Raw genomic sequence first — 22,266 nt, 5'->3', positions numbered from 1 at the left:
CCACAGTGAACACGAGAGTGCAGAAACTTCTCTGAGATAGTGATTTCTTCACCTTTGGATATTTACCCAGAGATGAAATTTCTGGATCATATGGCAGTTCTATTCTTCATTTTTTGAGGACCCTCTATACATTTCTCACAGTAGCTGCACCACTTTACATTCCCACCAATAGTGCACTAGGGTTTCCTTTTCTCCATATTCTCGCCTTGTTATTTTTTGATTTTTTTATGATAGCCTTTCAAACAGATGTGAGGTGATATCTTTGCATTTTCCTGATGATTACTGATGTTAAACATCTTTTTATGTACCTGCTGACCATTTATATGTCTTCTTTGGAAAGATGTCAATTCAGTTCCTTTGCTCACTTTTTATTGGACTATTTATTATTATTATTTGCTTTTTAATTGCATGAATTCTTTATATATTTTGGGTATTAACCAAACTGGTTTGTAACATATATGATTTGCAAGTTTTTTCTCCCATTTGGTATGTTGCCTTTTCATTTTCTCGATGGCTTCCTTTGCTGAACAAAACCTTTTCAGTTTGATGTATACTACACCTGTTTATTTTTGGTTTTGGTGCCTGCTTTTGTTGTCAAATATTAAAAAAAAAATCATTGCCAAGACCAATGTCAAGGAGCTTACCCTCTATATTTTATTTGGAATTTATGGTTTCAGATCTTACATTCAAGTCTTTAATCTATTTTGAGTTGATTTTGTGTATGGTGGAATATGGGAGTTCAGTTTCATTGTTCTGCATGTGATTGTCCAGTTTTCTCAACATCATTTTTTTAAAAGATTATTTATTTGAGAGAGAAAGAGAGAGAGAGAGCACGCACACAAATGCGGGAGGGGGCAGAGGGAGAGAATCTTTAAGCAGACTCTCTTCTGAGCATGGAGCTTGACACAGGGCTCAATCTAAGACACATGAGATCATGACCTGAGCTGAAAGAGTTGGATGCTTAAACAATTGAGCTACCCAGGCGCCCACCAACATCATTTTTGAAGAGACTGTCCTTTTTCCATTGTATATTCTTGACTCCTTTGTTAACAATTAATTAACCATACATACTTGAGTTTATTTCTGGGTTCTCTATTCTATTCCATTGATCCATGAATCTGTTCTTATGCCAACACTAAACTGTTTTGATTGCTAGAACTTTGTAATACAGGTTTAAATCAGAAAGCGTGATGACTCCAGCTTCGTTCTTTTTCAAGATTGCTTTGGCTATTTGAATTCTTCTGTGGTTCCATGCAAATTTTAGGGTTGTTTGTTTCACTTCTGTGAAAACTGCCATTGGAATTTTGATAGGGATTGCATTGAATCTGTAGATTGCTTTGGGTAGCATGGACATTTTTACTATATTAGCTTTTACAATCCATGAGCACGGGATGTATTTTGATTTGTTTGTTTCTTCTTCAGTTTCTTGCATCAATGTTTTATGCTGTGTCTTATGGCACATTTTTTTTTTAACTGATTTTGTGTTTATGGGCTTTCATTATCTAGTTTGTCGTACATCTTATCACTGCCCACCTGAGCCATGCAGATGTTTCTCCTACATTAATTTTGTGAATCTCTGATATTTCAACAGAAGAAAAATCCTGAAAAATCTCAAATCCCAGAATAATCCTGGTAGCAGAATTTTTCCTGTTTCTGACACCACATATGTCACTTTGAGAGAATATAATCTCCAGGATTTAGCCCAAGAACTTCAGATAATAGAATTAACACATCACCTTAATCTTTGCTTTTCTTTCATTTTTAGTGTTTTCTTCCATTTGTCAGTGAAAAACGCATGAAGGGGTAACATCTCTGTATGGACTCTTTTTTAGTGTGCGTGTGAATGTCTATTCCAGCACCAGGTGTTTCAAACAACTGTCTTTCCTCCATTGTATTGCTTTTGCTCCTTTGCCAAAGATCAGTTGACTATATTTCTATGGCTCTATTTCCGGGCTCTCTGTTTTGTTCCATTGATATATTTACCTATTCGTTTGCCAGTGCCACAGTGTCAAGATTACCATAGCTCTTTAGTTAAGTTTTGAATATAGTGTTAATCCTCTGACTATTCTTCTCCTTCAATATTCTATTGACTATTCTTGGTTTTGTCTCTTCATATAAACATAGAACAAATTTGTCAATATCCACAAAATAATTTACTGGAATTATTATTGGGATTGTATTGAATTAGTAGATGCATTGGGAATTAACTGATGTCTTGGTAATATTGAGTTTTCCCATGACCATGGGATATTTCTCTAGTTTTTAAGTTCTTTGATTTCCTTCATCATAGTTTTGTAGTTTTTCTCATATAATATATATTTTGCTAGATTTATACCTAGTATAGTATTTTTTTTTTGGTGCTGCTGTAAGTGGTATAGTGTTTCTAATGTCAAGTTCCATTTGTTCTTTGCTGATATATGGTAATGAAATTAACTTCTATATTAATCTTTTATCCTACTTGTCTGCTATAATTTAACATTATTAATTTCAGGAGGGTTTTTTTATTGATTTGAGGGGATTTTCCATATAGATAACGATGCAATCTGTGAAAAAAAGAGTTTTATTTCTTCCTTCCAATTTGTACACATTTTGTTTCTTTTTCTTATCTTATTGCATTACCTAGGATTTCCAGTAGTGTTTAAAATCAAGGTGAGAGGAGATATCCTTGCCTTGTTCCTGATCTGAGTGGGAAAGCTTTCAGTTTCTCATCATTAAGTGTGATATTAGCTGTACCTTTTTTGTAGATATTCTTTATCAAGTTGAGGAAGTTCCTCTCTATTCTTAGTTTATAAAGAGTTTTTATCATGAATAAATGTTGATTTTGTCTAATGTTTTTCTGTGTTTATTGATGGGATCATGTAATTTATCTTCTTGATGGAGTGGATTACATTGAGTTTTGAATATTGAACCAGCATACCGGGAATAAGTACCATTTGGTTGTGGTGTATAATACCTTTTGGCATTGTTGGATCTGATTTTCTAAAATTTTGTTGAGGATTTTTACATCTATGTTCATGACAGATATTGGTGTGTAGTTTTCTTTTCCTGTAATGTCTGCCTAGTTTTTGTATTAAGATGACCCTGGCCTCAAAGTGAGTTAAGAAGTACTCTCTCTGCTTCTATCTTTTAATAGAGATCATAGAAAATTAGTATGAATTTTTCCTTAAATGCCTAGTAGAATCCACCAGTGGTGCTTTTTATTTTGGAGTTATTAGTTATGGATTCAATTTCTTTAATAGGTACAGGATTATTCAGATCATCTAATTCTTCATGTGAATTTTAGCAGATTGTGTCTTTCAACGATTTTGCCCATTTCATCCAGATTATCAAATTCATGGGCATAGAGTTGTTAAAACTATTTCTTGATTATCCTTTATAAGGTAGATATGCAGTAAGAGCCCCTCTTCCATTTCTGATTTTATTCATTTGTGTCTTACCTCTTTTTTTTGTTAGTTAGTCTACCTAGAGATTTCTCAATCTTATCGATCTTTCTCAAAGAATCAACTTTTGGTTTCCTATTGTCAATGTAATTGATTGAGGCCTGAATTTTTATTATTTATTATCTTCTGCTTACTATGTTCTACTTTTTCTAGTTTCTTAAGTTTGAAGTTTATATGATTGATTTTTGATCTTTCTTTTCTAATATATGTATTTAATTCTATAAATTTTACATCCTAAATTTGATTAAGTTTTATTTTCATTTTTATTTAGTTCAAAATATTTTAAAATTTCTTATATTTTTTCTTTTCTCTATGTTTTACTTATAAGTGTGTTGTTTAATATCCAAGTAGTTTGGGGTTTTCCAGCTATCTTTCTGATATTGATTTCTACTTAAGTTTATTGCAGTCTAAGAGCAGACACAGTATGATTTCTTCTTGTAAAATCTGTTAAAGTGTGTGTTATGGCTCAGAGTATGGTCTTTCATTATAAATGTTCTATGTGAGCTTGAGAAGAAGATGCATTCTGTATTGTTGGATGAAGTAGTCTATAGATGGCAATTATATACACTTGATTGGAGATGTTAAGTTTACTGATTTTCTGCTTGTTGGATCTTCCCATTTCCAATAGAAGAATGTGAAATCTTCAACTCACTGAAGTAGTGGATTTACCTCTTTCTCCTTACAGTTCTATCAGCTTATGGCTCACATATTTTGACACTGTTGTTTAACCCATATATGTTAAAGATTTTAAGTGTTTTTTTAAATCACTATTTCTTATTCATGCTTTTTCTTTTTAAAGATTTTATTTATTTATTTGAGAGAGAATGAGTGATACAGAGCATGAGAGAGAAGGTCAGAGGGAGAAGCAGATTCCCCAAGGAGCTGGGAACCCGATGTGGGACTTGATCCTGGAAGTCCGGGATCATGACCTGAGCCAAAGGCAGTTGCTCAACCAATTGAACCACCCAGGCACCCTGTATTTTTTTTTTTTTAATGTATCTTTAGTGTTTAACATCAATTCTCATTTAAGTTTCTTTGTCCTTTCTTCATGTGGAGGGAAAGTTTGTTTTGTTTGTCTTCTCCTTCATCAACTTGATTCTTAATAATACCCATTCTGCTCCTCATTGTCTCCAACTAATGGGTTCACTTACTGGATGCGGATATTGGGCTCTTGATACTCACAATAGGAAGCTTTATTTCTATGTCAAGTCTTCTTGGCAGGCATCTGTTCCTATGTTGTATTCAAGTCTTCTCTGGTCATGGCCTGCCTAGGACAGGAGTCATCCCTGAGATCCCACCTTCTTTGATTAGTGCAATCACCACTCATTTTTAGAGGTAAGAAGTCAGTGATGTGTTTGGTTCATAATAGCTCATGTTGCCTCTCCCCTGCAGTCCCTGCTCCCCTGAGTTAGAACATGTTTCTGAAGATGTTTTCAGGACCTTCTCTTTTCATTACTGTTCTGTGTCTCATTATGTCCTTGTCTCAAGTTGATATGCATATCTATACTCAATTAGTATCATTACATCTTTTAATAATTATGGAAAATGCTGTCTTTATTTTCTTAAATCACTGCTTAAACACAGATTATCATGATCTTTCTAGGAAGGTTTTTTCTTCCATTTCAATTATTATTACCATTACCTTTAATATCAGGGATTTTGTTAAGAAAATGGTTACCTATTTGACTGAGGGCATTTCCTGGTTTGCCTGATTTTTTTTTTAAGATTTTATTTTTATATTTGACAGACAGACAGTGAGAGGGATCACGAGCAGGGGAAGGGGCAAAGGGAGAGGAAGAAGCAGGTTCCCTGCTGAGCAAGGAGCCCACAGTGCTGGAGATCATAAGACCATGGATCCCAGGACCCTGGGATCATGACTTGAGCCAAGGGCAGATGATTAACGACTGAGCCACCCAGGCGCCCCTGGTTTGCCTGATTTTTGTGGTTGTACTCCATTCTGGAATGATATCATGGCTTCCCTCTGGGAAGCACAGAATTAAAAAAAAATTTGGTTGCAGACAATAATAACCAATTCTCAATAATTTAAAAGCAAAAAAATTAATTTACCGGCAGTATTCCATGGTTAATAGAACTGACAAAAGCCTGAACAGAGAGGGTCAGCTTAAAAATTCATGGAAACCAAGGGTACTCTCTGGCTAGGCCCACCAGGAATTACGGACAGTCAAAACACAGTGCTGCTGCTGGAATGAATGAACTCCAACTACATTTTTCCATCTTTGATCCCTCAGCTCAAGATTCAAAGTCCCCGAATGAGAGCCTTAGCCTGGCTTGAGAAGGTCAGGCTGGGCATGGTGATTCACAACCTTACTAATATTGCATGCCACAGATAAAAGGAGGTTCCCTAAAAGGAAAAGAGTGCGATTACCAGAAGAAAAATGAGGGTAGGCAAGGTTGCAGAAAACAGCAAAAGACCAATGAAAACTGTAGCTGGGTATTTCAGTTGTAATTGGAAGGAGCCATGCTGTATTGTCTTGCTGAAAAATCAGGAGGCAAGAGCGGAGAGCTGACACTACTCTGGCATCTTTCTCTTCTGTCCAGTTATGCAGGCAAATAACATTTTGCAACAACTTGGATTTCCTTATCTACAGTTAATGCTGCCAGTTGACATACAACCTGCACTCTATTTTATAAGTGCACTTTCTAGTGCACTTTTATACTTGTTTTGGATTTGGAGTTGTTACACATTCAAAAGGGACCCTTTACCATTCTTATGTTTGTAATGTATTAGATCTACCATCTATATGATGGTGATATATATATCTACAAATATCATATATCTACATGATTCTGTAGATCTATATCATATATCTATATGATACCGGTGATCAATGAGATCCTCAGATCATTGAATCAGATGCCCAGGAATGGACACAAGTACTTGCAACAGCCCTTCTCCTCTTTCAGGACAAATACCACCTCTTCGGAAAGTGAAGAGGTACCTTAGATAGCCAGGTGCCTCATGGTATCTATAAGTCACCGTATCTATCCTCACTTGTTTAGTTTCTTAGTAGTCTTTATAGCAAAATAAAATTATTTAGCTTATTTGTTTATCTTTGGGCTCCCTCCATGAAAGCAGATACCATGTCTTTCTCACTCACATTGTATCCCTAGCACTTAGAACAGGACCCCTGCATATATAAGATGTTTATGTTACTTGAATGAATGAATGAATGAATGAAGTGGAAATATATATCTATCATTATATATTATATATTTATTTGTAAATAACATATATTTATTTAATATATAATATTAATATATTTATGTATAATATCTATCTCTCTCTATATATATAAAATAGCACATGTAAAATTTCTCCTTTCTCCTACTAAATGAGTTTTAGTTTTTAATTTATGGTCCAAAGCAAAGAATAGCAATGCTCTTCACAATCCAATTTTGAAAACCAGTTGTTAGTTTTCAGGTAAACCATTTTTTCCCAAAGAATTAATGCATAAAACTGTTGGCTGATCTTGAGTTCCTAGTGTGAAATGGAGGGTTTAAAACAGTTAAATGTAGTAGATTCTCTATGCTTTACAAACAGCTATCCAGCACTTTACAACCCTCATTTTTTTCTCATTCCAAATGCCTGGATAATTTGACTTCCCCAAAGAGTAACATAGTCAATGAAATAATTTTGACAGATTTTCTAACTACACTCTTCACTGATCAAAGTAAAAACAAAATTTTCTGACATCTTGGAAGGGTGCTATATATTATACACTACCCATTACTTACAAAAAATAATTATCATGATTTTGGTCCCACCCAATTACTGTCTCAGGATACTCTTATAGATAAGGTGAAAATTGCACACTGGAATTTAAATGGCATTGCCTGACATTTCAGGAGGCTGACAATATTTTCAAGAATTATCATGGCAAAGTAATGCACATAACTGCATTCCCAAACTAGTCACTTTACCAGAATATAATGCACTCCACATATAAGTTAGAGACCTGGTGGGATGGGATGACAAAGGAACACCACTAAACTATTTATGTAACAAGTGATTTCTACAGTGGTAATATACTCTACTCTCATGTTAAGTAACCCCAAAAGGTGGCAATACAAAATGGTAGGACAAATTACAAATTAACTGTTCTACAGATGATCTCTTCTATTAAAATCTGACTGGCCACAAAACTTCCACCTTCTCAGTGACTTATTAACTAGTATATATTTAGGTAATAAGTTACTAGCCTGCTTGGGAGGAAATTTGTCAATGAGAGAGAAAAAAATATCAACTAAATTCTTAAAAAAAAAATCAAGGTCAGGAGTTAAAGGTTATTCATTCATCCAGTCAAATAACATTATTGGAGATGAAGTGTTATTAGTATCAAAGATCAGATATGGGGATAAATCATGAGCTGTATATGTCGGAGCCACTCACGAAAACCTTGTGCTATAAATTCAGTAGTACTAAATCCAAAATTGTGTAGTAAGTCAAAGTAAGATTTTTGTTTCCTTTCATTGGGAAAAAGATTAGGCACACCACACTGTGTCCCTCTAAGACCCCACTCAGATTTGCTAGAGAAGATCAAAAAGGGCTATTCAGAGGGAATGGCTTGAGCTCTACTGGGATTCCAACTACTTTTGAGTAACAGGGAAATTTGGATTTGTAGATATTTCAAACTCATACGGCCTGCATTCTTCTTCTATCTCTCCCTTAGCCTCTGGTGAAACGTTGGAGAGCCCATCTCTTGCTGAGCCCATTTATTTGTTTGTTTGGTGATACTGCAAGTGGTTTCCCCTTAGGGGCAAGAATAAAACAAGGATGATACTATCATCCCAGTCATTTGATGCTATTTTACCAGCACTGCCCAATGAAAGAAATTAGAGAAGAAAAAGGAAGAACTGAAAATAAAGCAAATTTAAGTTTTGAGGGTATTTTTTTTTTTTTGCTTTGCTTTACTTTTCTTTTGATTTTTTTGATGATTTAATGATCTACCAGGAATAACTAAGGAAATAAAACAAAAAACATTACAGTTGATAGAAAATTTTATAATTTGCTTAAAAAATAAATACATAAGGAACTGATACTTTTATATATATCAGCAAGTCAAAATGCCTTCCTTAGTGCATTATATATATTCAGTATAAATTGAAGTTTGGGGCTTTGGGCAAAATTATGGCCAGGATAGCGATGAGGAGTTGACGTGAAGACATAACTGTCCTGGTATGGGAAAGGAGCTTAATTAACATATAATTAAAATTATTTTTCCCTCAACTTCATAAAATAGTACCTTTCTACAAATTTTGATATATATATACATCTATATATCATATATCATACACACACACACACACACATATTCCCCTATGTACAATTACAATGTTATATGGAAAAATACAACTCTTAAATTGAATCCTTACAGTCAGAACTACATGCTCAACACTTAGCACTGTGAATCGCACACGGTAAGTCATAAATGAATGTTTCGTGCTTTAAAATAGAGTGCTGTGAAGTGTGTAAACCTGGTGATTCACAGACCTGTAACCCTGGGGATAAAAATATATGTTTATAAAAAAAAATTAATTAAAAAAAAATTGGAAAATGTTATTGTGAGGATTTTTTTCCTATGACACCAAGAGGGAGCTGTAAGCAACCATTTTGCAGACAGTCCCATACAAGCATATTATTATATCTACTTTTGCATGATTTAGAAAGAGGCAGACTCCAGAATAATAGGATTAGCAGCTTGGGCCTTCAAGCTTTCCTCATATACATCCAGGATCCCACAGGACTATTTTTACTATGTCTTGTATTGAGGTATACTATTAATAACCCTTCAGATACCTTACGTTAGTCATAAGAAAGTTTTATAACTTTGCAAAAACTTTTCATCTGCTGTCTTCCCCATTTCTTCCAGGCTTTACAAAGCCTGTGGTTTGGAGAGGGCATACACCTTGCATAATTTCTTTGGGTCCTTTTATTCCTAGCTAATTGAATTAGAATGTCTATTATATCATTTAGGATTATATTTGGTTACAAGCAACATGAAATGTGAATAATGGGTTTATTGCTGTCATAGAAGAGCAGAAGTACAAAGGTAAAGCCTTCAGGGCTGATACTGCAGCTGAACAATGTTATCAAGAATTCAAGTTTTGTTTTTTTTAATGATCCTTTTGCTCTGCTGTCCTCAGCACATGGCTTTTACCCTGATATTGCAAGAGGATGGGTTCATTTCTAGACATCATTTTGTTTCAGGCAAAAAAGAAAGGGAAGAGGATAAGGAAATGGCAAAGAGCTTAAGAAATATGCCATCTGAGTCAATTCTTTAAAAAAAAAAACAACTTTCCAAGACATTGAATTCTTGGACAACACCTGAGATCTCATTGGCCAGAAACTGGACTTGTGGTCACCTCATGGTCACCATATCTGCTGGCAGGTTGGGGGTGTGAGTATTTTCATTTTCCCACCTCGATGGCAGACAAAAGTAAGAGATGTTGGAATGGCTTTTGCACAGTCACTGCCCTTCCTATGTTTGGGTCTGAAGACATATATTTGCTAAGGATAAAAAAGGATAAAGGCAGAAAAAGCAAAGAATTTACGTTTCTTCGTATGTATCATATAAAATCTAAGAAGTTTAGAATGGCTGGTATGTATGAAGACGCATACCAGGATAAGAAAGACTCATCCTGGGCCATATTATATGTCAAATTGTAAGATTACTGAGAAAGATACGCACAGACAACTTGCAGGAGAAACAGCAAATGTGCAAACCATGGTCTTTTCTCCTCCAGTAAAAGTCCCATTGAGTCCCTCGACAGTTGTGGAATTGTGGAATTGTGTTGGTCAGGGAGCAGAACTAATGGCAAGGGACAGCTGAAGCTCAGCTTGTAGTCATTGTGAATTTCTTTCTCTCTTCAAAATAGGCTTCACTGGGGGCTTAAGAAGAGAGGAGGAGAAGAGGACGAGCTCACCCTGGCACAATCCATCTGTACTGTAAGCTGAACGCTCTGCTAAAGCGCTGGGGGTTTACTAACTCATATAACTCTCAGGACACCTGTTAGGAGACAAACACAATTACTATCCCCAGTTTACAGACAAGAGACAGGTTTCTACAAGGAAATTAAGACCCTTGCTTCTGACCTCACAAATGGCCAGTGACAGAGCCGGCACTTGCCAGGGGGTGCTCCTGGTTCCAGAAACTGCCAACAATCAGCCACCTTCTATACCACCAAATCCCCTGCTATTCTGTCTGGCAAACATTCTGTACTACTTCACTTTACTCAATACTGTCAAGAGCGCCCTTCACCTACAGAATAAATCCTGATCGCCATTACGTCTTGAAGTCTAGTGAAAACACACTTCTCTCTTGGGTGGCAGGAAGAGGATGTCCCGCCCTTTAAGGACATGAGCTCAAGGGCTTTTGGCTAGACATCAAGGAAGTAGGGATCTGCTCACTCCAGCTCTCACCCTGACCGTTTCCATTTTCTAAATCCCCCTCTTCTCCTTTGTAAAATGCAACAGAGGAGATGGTCTCTCAGGGCTTTGTGGTTTTAAAGTGCTGTGGTCTGTTATTTGATACCTGCCTGGAGGTGTTGGGTAGGGCCACACTGCAGTTATGGCAGACAGATACAGAATTTTTCCTGTAAACCCGTGTGCACGCGCGCACACACACACACACACACACACACACTCTGCATCTCCAGCACAATGTTGCGTCCCTCTCCAGATCTACAGATGCCATATTTAACAAGTGTTCGTACAACATGGGATTTGGTGAATCTCAGATTTCCCAATTCTAAGCTGTCGCCAAAACTTGATAAGATGTGGAGGCCTTTTTTAAACAAGAGGAGTTATGCTTTAGGTAGACAGTTCTTCATTTTAGGAAGTGGCGACTATTTAAGAGTCATAAAAGATTTTTAGGTCCCTTCCTTAGAAACATCTATGTGTGCATACACATACATTTTTCATAAAAGCATCAAAGCTCATTCAAAACTTTCAGGTTAAAGACTTCTACTTCTGGGCGCCTGGGTGGCTCAGTGGGTTAAGAACTCCTACTTCTGCTTTATGTGTTTTATGAAATTACATATTTTGTTTCGAGAAGGTATAATTTTGGATTTTAGTTTTTTCACTCCTCTCGGGCAAATTTTTACATGCACCCTATGCCCACATATGTTTTAAGTGTAAGCAGCATAGCAACACATATGTTGAAAAATATTGTTTTGTTAGGCTATAATCCAAAGTAAAGAATAATATAAAAAAGGAAATTTTATTGCAATATCTATTCTCAACCCTATTAAAATAGTTACTTGCGGGGCGCCTGGGTGGCTCAGTGGGTTAAAGCCTCTGCCTTCTGCTCAGGTCATGATCCCAGGGTCCTGGGATCAAGTCCCGCATCGGGCTCTCTGCTCAGCAGTGAGCCTACTTCCCTTCCTTTCTCTCTCTTCCTGCATCCCTGCCTACTTGAGATCTCTGTCAAATAAATAAATAAAATCTTAAAAAAAAATAGTTACTTGCCTTACTTGTAAGATTATGATATTTACTATTGTTTTATTCACTTTTATCACATTTGTCAATTACTAATTAATAATAGTTAAATGGTTCATTATTTTTCATTATAATATCTACACTTTTCCATGAGTCAAGTTTTGGTACAAATATTTTATCTCTATGTTTTTAATTTATTCAAAATTTTACCAAATGCTTCCAAGTGTCAGTCACATATACTTACACTATCTATAGTATACTATAACAAAGCATTTGTTACTCAAACTATGAAGAACCCCAGAGCTCAAAAATAGAAAACAACAACCAAGAATTGAGTTTATTGTTTGCCTGCCTGGTATTGTAGTTTGCTAGAGTTGTCATTACACAACACCACAGACTTGGTGACTCCAACAACAGAATTGTATTTTATCACAGATCTGGAGGGTGGAAGTTTGAGGGCAAGGTGTTGGCCCAGTTGGTTTCTTCTGAAGCGTCTCTCCTTGGCCTATAGATGGGCTTCTTCTCTGTATATCTTCACATGGTCTTCTGGGCACCTTATTTACAATTACCTCTTTAAAGAGCCTATATCCAAATATGGTCATATCCTGAGGTATTCAGCATATGGTTTTTTTTGAGGGGGGTCGCTTTCAGCCCATAATACCTAGAGATGGAGAGATAGCCTCTCAGTAGAAAATTTGGTGAGTCTCTGTGCCTAAAGGGGAAAGGCAGGATTCTGAAGAGCTTGAATGATATTGAATGACAACTTGAATACCATTTTAGTTGTCAAGGAGAGGACTCTGAGTCTCCTTTGGGAGGGGTGTACACTGGTTCACACCATCAAGTCTGGTTCACACCATCAAGTCGCAGGCACAGCTCTCAAAGGCGAGCCGCATAACCCATAGAGCCTCAGAGTCATGGCACAGGCACTCACACGCGCGTATGCTGGAGACTTGGCAGATTTTTCTCTTCAACGTATTAATTTAAGTTTGTAACTTCCTAATGCTTGGAAATCTCTTGCCAAAACGAACTATCAAGATAACCTGAGCAAAAACGTTAAAAAATCCCATTGTTTTTCCTCTACAGTTACATCATGTACAAGACAGGAGAATCAGCTTAAAGACCAGCTCAGTTTCCCATATCAACTCCCCTGGGCCCTGATGGATTTTTCTTCCTTTTACTAAGGTTGTTAGTTTCAGGATGAAAGCTTACTACACACAGCAGTCTTTTCACCTTACATGAACCAGGTCTTTGGGGTGGAGACTCCTGATAGCCAATTTGAATGGGAAAAAAAAGTTTGTTCTCATAGGATTTGTTAGTTTTCTTTTGTTTGTGCCAAAGAACTTTAATCCTAATTGAAGGCTTCAAATGTCTCAGGACATTCATTTTGCAAGGTAGAAAATAAGGGAGTAAAGTAAGGAGCAGAGCTTTTCGGGATCTCGAGTAAGTGTAGGGAAAATGGTCTTTAGTCTTGATCTTTTCTTGTTCCCTAAACTCTGGGGTAAATATTACAATTTTTACAAAAATTACAAGTAGCTGTTGTACTATTTGAAGAATCTTTGAATCAAAAGGATGCAAATCTTTTAGGAAAGTTTAGGCAATAAGAGATATCAATCTACAGGATGGTCAAAAATTGATCTAACTCATTTCTCTATCCCCAGCTGCCTATATATGGACAATAAGTGACCAGCAAATACTTACTTAGTGATTAAATTCTAGACTTACTGCACATACCTGGCTGGTAGCAGTAGGTATCAATGATGTTTCCATCTTAAAGGAAAAGGGATGCAGATGAAGAGATAGATGTGCATCGCATTCAAAGCAAAAATAATTTTACCTTGAAGTGGGTATCTGTATATCTGTTAATTGACCAATCAGTTAGCAAGCAGAGCTGGTGAAAGAATCTTGCCATGATTGGTGTTTTAAATAAGTAAGTTCTTTATTTTTTATAAAACTTTTTGATCAGATAAGTTAGTATATCACCTCCTACACTTTGTCAATCTGAAATGTTTTGGTATACACGCAGCTTAAATGCTCATACTTCTGAATCAAATCCTCTATCTTTTGTTTCTGTATGAGTATTTGAAATACCATGAGCAAAGATTTTTGAAAGGTCTTGAAGAGGCCAGCCAGGGTCAGTCTGGCTCTGAATTTCAATGTGGGTAACTTGCTAAGAGAGTCAGGTGCTTTACAAGTGAGCAACTAGGAACTAGGAGCCCCCAGGACAAAGGTTTGCAAACAGAAATCAAGACCAATTTTCTTAGCTTATCAGAGTCTTGATGCTGTTAGAGGAAATCTGGGAACAGAGTAAAATAGTAAAGATAAAATCAAGATGGAAATTCACTAAGACGTGAATCAGATTTCATTTGAGCCCCAGGCGACTATCTCTGGAATTACCCTGTTCTGTGGACAGATTTTATTTCTTTGTTTTGGCATGTTTTAGCCTTCTGGCCTCCACCTCAGATTCTTCCAAATCTGGTTGCCATGACAACTCATTGATTCTAATTTTTTACTTTTTTTTTTTTTTTAGCCTGGGTTGGAGGGGAGAGGAAGGATCCAGCCCCAGCCCACTGCAATCCACTCCATCTCTGCTCCGGAGGGCCCTTGCTCTACTTCTCCAGTCCATTCTGGCACATGAGAAAGGCAATGAGTGAGCAAACACATGCTAATCAGAACAACGGCTCCCCAGTGCTCTGCCAGTGCCCTTGAAACTCTTCATGGGAAAGGTAGTTTCAGTAGAATTGGAAATCAGTATGTCAGTAGCATATCCAGGGCTCCCAATTTGGGGCAGTGCAGGCTTTAAATATTCAAATGTTTAAAGTGTTCAATTCCATCTGCTTAAGATGGATCTTGGCCTGGCTGCATTTCAAGTCAGGCTATGAGTAGTGGGAAACTGCCTACTCTTAACCTGTCAAGAGTCACAATTTCGATAAAGAAATAAGCAGTTTGGGTTCATCTGAAAAAAAAGTAAAGTTTTCTTCTATTTCTCGTAGCTTATGCATTCTCAACGGTAGAGATGAATATTTGGCTTTTTTATTCTTTTATTTTTTTACTTTGCTTGTTTGCTGGTGACCTGGAGTTTGCTGTGGTGCCGCTCAGCAATTGATTTATTTCAGGAAGTCCCAATGTGCACGTGTGGGATTCTGAGCACACCGAGTTCATGGGTGCACTCATGACAGCAACTGGTAGGAATGTATTAGTGGGAAATACTTTATCATATTTCTTTATAGCCGAGATTTTTCTCTACCTTCTCCACATGGAGAATGTTAAAGGTGATGATGTTTCTAAACTGCTGAGCTCCCCTGACTCCCTCTTTCCCAGTGTAGGAATGACTTTTCTGTTGGGACACTGACATGCATTTGGCTCTGCTTACATGAGGTCTGGTCCTTGACGAGGAAAAGACAACAGAGACCATCTTTTTCTGGCCCTGTCCATTCTGCTGGTGCCTGAGAGTTTAGGACAGACTGTGCTCTTCAGCATAACTAACTGGATAAGTGAGCTCAGAGTCTTTTCAGAGAGAAGTCTTTCTGCGATGAGGTTGTGCCAAGTTCTATATTCGGCCTGAATTTAGGAGGAGAACACAGGAGCTATCCTTTATGTTCCTGGATGTTACCATTTGAACATTACCCAAGGAACTCTATGCTTTACGAGTTATTGGATCTTCACGAATGATGATGTTTGCTCTGCACTTGGCTGCTCTGCTTTTTTGGTTCTCCAGTGGGTAGGATCTGGTTGGAAGGAGGCCCTAATCTTCCATTAGAACATAATTATTTCTAAGAGTTCTCAGAAATAGTGCCTTGTCCCCAGAAAAGTCAAAACACTTCTGAAGATATCTTCAATAGAATGCAAGGTTTGGCTGCAATTCTCCATTCATTAAAATTGCAGGAAAAGAATGGTTACTCAAGCTTGGAAAAAATAAAATCTGATTAGAGTGTGTGTGGAAGCTATCGTAAAATTTGCTACCTTCTGAGATCCACTCATATGTTTTATTAATAGAATTGGGCAGAGATACTGGAGGTGCTACTTATTATTTATAAGGCATATTCAGAGACACCTGAATCGTCAAGGCTTCTCATGCAACTGGTAATAAAAGATTATGGGATGGAAATGATTATTAGGAAAAAAAATAAGGAATGAATTCTTTTGTGAAGAGACTTTGCATCAGCTGAAGTTTCTATTTTCTGACTTTTTTGCAGTAGATTTGTATGTTTGAAATCTTAATTTTTATTCTATCCTCACCTCTAATTTGGAGAGTGTTTAGTATTTGGGATCATCCTGTTCTGGGAGATTGTTATGCTCTTTTCTGTACAGTTTCTTTAATAGACAGGGAAGGTTGGCAGAAGAATGGCCGGTGTGTCTTATTTCTCTTTCATTTTACCAGGATCCTTCACTTTCCCCTCTTCTTTTTTTCTTTCTTTTCACTGCATGTCTCCAAGGTGCACCCCACCTGTTTTCCACACCTGGTCCTTTCTGAGAAGCAGTGCTTCTCCAAGGCTTCTACTTTGGGTCTCATAACAACCCAAGGAATGGAATGTAAGAGAAAGAATCATCCATGGTCCATGGCTGGGACCAGCATGCAAACAGTCCCATGGATAACCCTATGCCAGGCTTGTTGGCAGGAGACTTATAGCAGAGACTTCTCACGGACAATCATAGGAGTTAACAAAAAGGAAACTACTGGAAATTAGCATCAGAACTTTGCATCATGCCTAATGTCATTTCCCTACACTTGAGAACCACTGCCTGACACATTCTTATGTTGCATGGTATTTGTCTGGGATTTGAGACAGCTCTTCTTGAGAAGAGCTCACACTCTGAAAAAGTTTGTTTGCTTGTCTGTGCTTGCTAAGTGCACAATGTAGGTTAAATATATTTCAAGGAACAGAATTCTGAATGGCCCCAGCTCTGCAAGACATGCAGAATTGGGTATTTGAGGAAGTTGACCTAGATGTTGCAAAGGTTCAGAAAATGCAGTATTATTTCTATATTAAGGTTTGGAATAATTCATCATCTTTTCTACCTTAGAATGGAAACAAGAGCTGCATTATAGAAACTGAAAGTGGAATTTTTAAAAAATTATTATTTCTTTCATTCACTGGGTGGATACTGATACCTGGGTGTTCTTCTTGAGCAATTTATTAAAGGACGGTCTTCATTCAAACAAAAGATAACTGGAAGAAATTCAGTAAAGGGATGCCTGGGTGGTTCATCAGTTAAGCGTCTGCCTTCGGCTCAGGTCATGATCCCAGGGTCCTAGGGATTGAGTCCCTCTTCTTCCTCAGTGGGGAGTCTGCTTCCCCCCTGCCTGGTACTCCACCTGCTTGTGCACTCTCTCGCTCTCTCTCTGATACATAAATAAAATCTTTTTTTAAAAATTCCCCAGTACAAGAGCAGCCAATGAGGATTTAATATGTTTTTGATGGTACAGCGAAGACTAAAACAATATGGAACATGGATTAAAAAAACATATGTAAATATTATTAATTCTGACAAAGTAAGGAAAACGCAATTTTTTAAAAGGTGAGCAGAAGGGGCAGAAAACAAAGACAGTGGAATAATATCATTGGCTGACATATAGGTCATAGATAGAGTCAACAGATGTTGTTTGAACATCAGAAAGTAAAAGGATAAGAAAAAAAAAAAGAGGTTAAGAGCAGCATAAGTAGTGTTCATACAATCGGAAACTTCACACTAAAAATATATATTTTCCCAAGTACCAAAAGCAACCGAGGTAAAGCACAAGAGAAAAATAAGTCAGGGAACTGAGACTGAATTGATTTTAAATGTAATGTATTTTTAATAAAATTTCCCATGAGCTTTTAATTTTTATAGCCTATCATGTTGACACTAAGTTTTATACAGAAAAATCAATTTAGGAATGGATAGTGCTCTGAGTAGAGATTAGCTCCCTCAGCTAGCAAACCATACTACAAAGCTTCTCTAATAAACACAGTGTGGTCCTGGCTTTTGCCTAGGCATAAAAACTAATGCAATAAGACAGACAAGAGTTTGGCAAACAACAGCTCACAGGCCAAAAGAGATGCATCACCTGTCTTTGTAAATGGGGCTTGAGTGGAACACAGCCATACCCTTTCATTACATCTCTGTGGCTGCTACTGAACTGTAGCAGGTGTACGGAGTATTATCATCAGAGAGCACAGGGTTCCCAAAGCCAAAACCTTCACAATCTAGCCTTTTACGAAAAAGTTCCCTGACATGAGTTTAGCATTTTGTTTTTTAAATAAATGGTATTGGGTGAATGACTAACCATTTAGGGGGAAAAAAAAAAAAGATAAAATCAGGTCCATTCGATAAACATAGTTACAAACTTCAAATAGAGCAGAAATCTATATTAAGAATGAGCCCCACAGACCTTTGCAAGCACAAGAAGAAAGCAGATGAAACCCTCTCTAACTCAAGTATAAGAAAAATGTTCTTATTATGACTAAAATTTCAGACACATAAAGAAAGTATTGTTTAACTTTGGCTTTGTAAAAAAAATGTTTGAAAGACAAAAGCATCATAAGCAAACCCAGAAACAAATGACAAAGTGGAATAAAATGTTCGCAGTCTATATTACAGATACAATCCCTCTTGATAAATAACTTCTAAAAAATGAATTTTTAAAAATCCCCCAAATTCTATAAAAAATGGTCAGAAGACATGAGCAGAAAATTTACAAAAAGATAAAGATGTGGCCCTTAAACACATGAGAAGAGTTTCAACTTTACCCAGAGTAAGATTTAAAAATACACTGACATAATTTTTCAATCCATTAGATAAGCAAATATTCAACAGCTTGTCAGTGCAGGCAATATATGCTGGTGGGAGTGCAAAATGCCATTTTTTGGCAATATCTAATACCATTTAGCATTCAATTCATTAACTTCAGTTCTAGAATTTTACCTGGAAGTTATACCTCCAACAATCAAATATGTACAGGTTCAAGATTATTTATCACAGCATTATTTATAACTGAAAAATACTGGCAACCACGCAAATGTCCAGGAAGAGGAGACAGTTGTGTAAACTGAGGTACATGGACACAATGGGGTCCTGTGTGGCTCTATAAAAGAATGAAGAAGATCTCTGTGGACTCATATGGAGTGATTCCTAGATGGTATCCTTAAATGAAAAAAAGTGAAATGCTATAGAGAATGTCTAATATGCTACCTTTTGTGTAAGAGAGAAGGAATCTTAAGAAATTATGCTTATATCGCCTTGTCTTTATGAAAAGAAACGCATGAAGGATAAACCAGGACATAAGGAAGTAGATTACCCTCAAAGGGATGAAAGAAACATAATGGAGGTGGTCTAAGAATGACACCCTTCCAAAAACGCAGCTCGTAGCCTTTTAACTTTCAGAAATGTTTCACCTTGTCAAATAAATAATAAAACTAAATCAAGAATCACAGGGAAGGAAGGATCTTAAAACTGAAAGCAGTCTGAAACAAGCTAAGCCAACTGTATTAGTAATAAATATCATAACCACGCTGAAGAGCGAGAAAGAAAGAACTAATCCAAAAGAATGGATGCAGGCACATTATTAACATAATATCTGAACACACACGTCCCTTTGTCTGGGCAGGGTGGGAGTGAGAAAGGGAGGGGTGAGAAGTGCAAATAGATCCTGAAACTGGGTTTTTTTGGTGGGTTTGTTTATTGCTATTGTTATTGTCTAGGCATGGGAAGGGGGGGCAAAATATTTAGATATTAACATAAAAAAGAACAACAGGAGGGGAGTCTGAGTTGTGGGATGGAGAACCCTGCCAGGCTCTGTGCTCAGTGCAGAGTCTGCCTGAGATTTTCTCTCCTTCTCCCTCTGCTCTTCTCCGTCTCTCTCTCTTTCTCTCTCTCTCTCTCTCTCTCTCAAAAAAATAAATCTTTTTTAAGGTGGCTCAGTTGGTTGGGCAGCTGCCTTCGGCTCAGGTCATGATCCCAGCTTCCTAGGATCGAGTCCCACATCGGGCTCTCTGCTCAGCGGGGAGCCTGCTTCCTTCTCTCTCTCTCTCTCTGCCGGCCTCTCTGCCTACTTGTGATCTCGATCTGTCAAATCAGTAAATAAAATCTTTAAAAAAAAAAAAAAAATTAAATTAAATCTTTAAAAAAAAAAGTTAAATAAGCAAACGAAATGTCATGTATGTCAAGTAAAGAAAACACCCTAAAAACAGCCACCATGGGGCAGACTATAACTTTAAATATTAGACTAAAAAGAATCTAATGTACTTAAGCATTTGAGGAAATGAAAAATCACCTAGAATAAAAAATTCTAAACCTAAACCAGAATGGACAGAATGTATGGAAAAATACAAAAAAGGTGACGGAGCTCAGGAAAGAAGTGGAAGAAAAAGACAAAATTTTCTTAGAAATGAAAAAAAGAGGGGCGGCTAGGTGGCTCAGTGGGTAAAAGCCTCTGCCTTCAGCACCGGTCATGATTTCAGGGTCCTGGGATCAGCCTGCATTTGCTCTCTGCTCTGGGAGGAGCCTGCTTCCTGCCCCACCCACCCCCACCCATCCCTGACTGCCTCTCTCCCTACTTGGATCTCTGTATGTCAAATAAATAAATAAAATCTAAAAAAAAAAGAAAGAAAGAAAAAAAGAAAAAAGAAGTAGTAGGTAGGGCACCTGGGTGGATCAGTGGGTTAAAGCCTCTGCCTTTGGCTCAGGTCACCATCCCAGACTCCTGGGATCCAGCCTGCATTGGGCTCTCTGCTCAACAGGGAGCCTGCTTCCCCCTCTCTCTCTGCCTGCCTCTCTGCCTCCTTGTGATCTCTGTCTGTCAAATAGATAAATAAAATCTTAAAAAAAAAAAAAAAGTAGCAGGTGCCCAAGGGAGAAGAGACTCAAATGAAATTTTAATAAGGAGCATTGAAGAAAGGTAAGAAAACAACCAAAAAATTTAAATGGCATAAAGAATGAAGTAAAAACTAAAAGTCAAAGAGGAAGTAATAGAAATGAAAGACTGGCAGAGAAACAATAATATTCATATTATTGGAACACGTTAAGAGGAAAAATAATGAAAGAGGGTTAATAATTAAAATAATAATTCACAAAAACTCTACGGAAATAGAAACAAAACATCTGAATCTGTACATTGAAATGGCTCTCTGAGTACCTGGAAAGATTAAACCAGAATGATTCACTCTGAAACATATCCCAATAAAGCAATGAGATTTCAAAGAAAGAGATAAATTCTTCAAGGTCTTGGGGGGCAGGGTAGGGGGGAGATAAATATTTACAAAGGCAAAGGAATTAGAGTAACCATTTCTTTTCAGAATCTGCATGGAAAGTAACAGTGGAATACCACTTTTAGAAAACTGCATGAAAGGAAAGGTTTTATGTCCAGCCAAGCAGTCCTTCAAGCATCAACGGATGTCAAAGCCGTTTTCAACATGCAAGAACTTGGGGAATCCTGAGCCCATCATGTCTTCCTGAAAAATCTACTAGGGGATGAACATGATGCAACACAGCGGTCACTGGGGAATACTCAGCAGGAGGACTGGAGTAAGCATTATAGAACACACACACACACACATTTAAGAATACAGTGAAGATGGAGATGAGGTGGGAGATGGTGATAGAGCAGAAACAACCCAATGCTGGGAGGAAATGGGAGAGGGAAAGAGGAAAGCAGATAAAACTCACTGTTCCATGCTAATAGGTGGTATTGATATAAAAACAAAAACAAAACCCCTGATACACCATGTAGTAAAAGGCCAAGTAAGAAAAAGGGCATTAAGGACATTTAAAAAGGTATAGATACAAGGGCTCTTGGTGGGGACCGGCTCAGTCAGTTGAGCATCTGACACTTGATCTCTGCTCAGATCTTGATCTCATGGTCCTAAGTTTGAGCCCCACATTGGGCTCCATGCTGGACATGGAGCCTACTTAAAAAAAAAAAAAAAGAAAAGAAAGAAAGTATATACAAAGGAAATTACTAGTGCAAAAATAGAAATTTTCCTGAATACCAAAAATAGGACATATATATCAATACAATATACATGTAAGTATACATCATATATTACTTATAAAAATGCAAATGTATATATTGTATTTTTGTATATATATGCAAAGGAATACACATCTCTTAGAGAAAGAAAGATAACAAATAAATCAAAACACACATAGTCATAAAATATTATGATACAGTTGGGATGAAACGTTTTGGTCATAATAAAAAAGTACCTGATAAACATATAAGTTTTTCAATTCAGTTCCCAAAATGCAACCCAACTCTGTCAAGAGACACACTTGAAACAACATGATTTGGAAAAGTTCTAAATAAAGTAAGGGACACATAGATACCAAGCCAATGGAAATAAAAAAAAGAGCAAGTAGCAATGCTAATATCAAAGCATTCAAGCCCCAAAT

At 37.0% G+C, this 22,266-nt stretch overlaps 1 long non-coding RNA gene across 1 annotated transcript in view; it reads left to right on the top strand.

The window, feature by feature from the left end:
• The window catches only part of LOC116569640, a 79,693-nt gene extending 58,294 nt beyond the window's left edge, over nt 1-21,399 (top strand). Inside the window, exons 2-3 of the long non-coding RNA XR_004277114.1 lie at nt 10,338-10,407; nt 21,171-21,399. This is a non-coding gene — a long non-coding RNA (uncharacterized LOC116569640). The remainder of the gene's footprint in view (nt 1-10,337; nt 10,408-21,170) is intronic.
• Nucleotides 21,400-22,266: the final 867 nt, after the last annotated feature.

This window comes from Mustela erminea, chromosome 11 (genome assembly GCF_009829155.1).
Source record: "Mustela erminea isolate mMusErm1 chromosome 11, mMusErm1.Pri, whole genome shotgun sequence".
Classification (NCBI taxonomy): Eukaryota; Metazoa; Chordata; class Mammalia; order Carnivora; family Mustelidae; genus Mustela; species Mustela erminea.
Note: the sequence above shows the minus strand (reverse complement) of the source record. Positions and strands in the feature narration are given on the sequence as shown.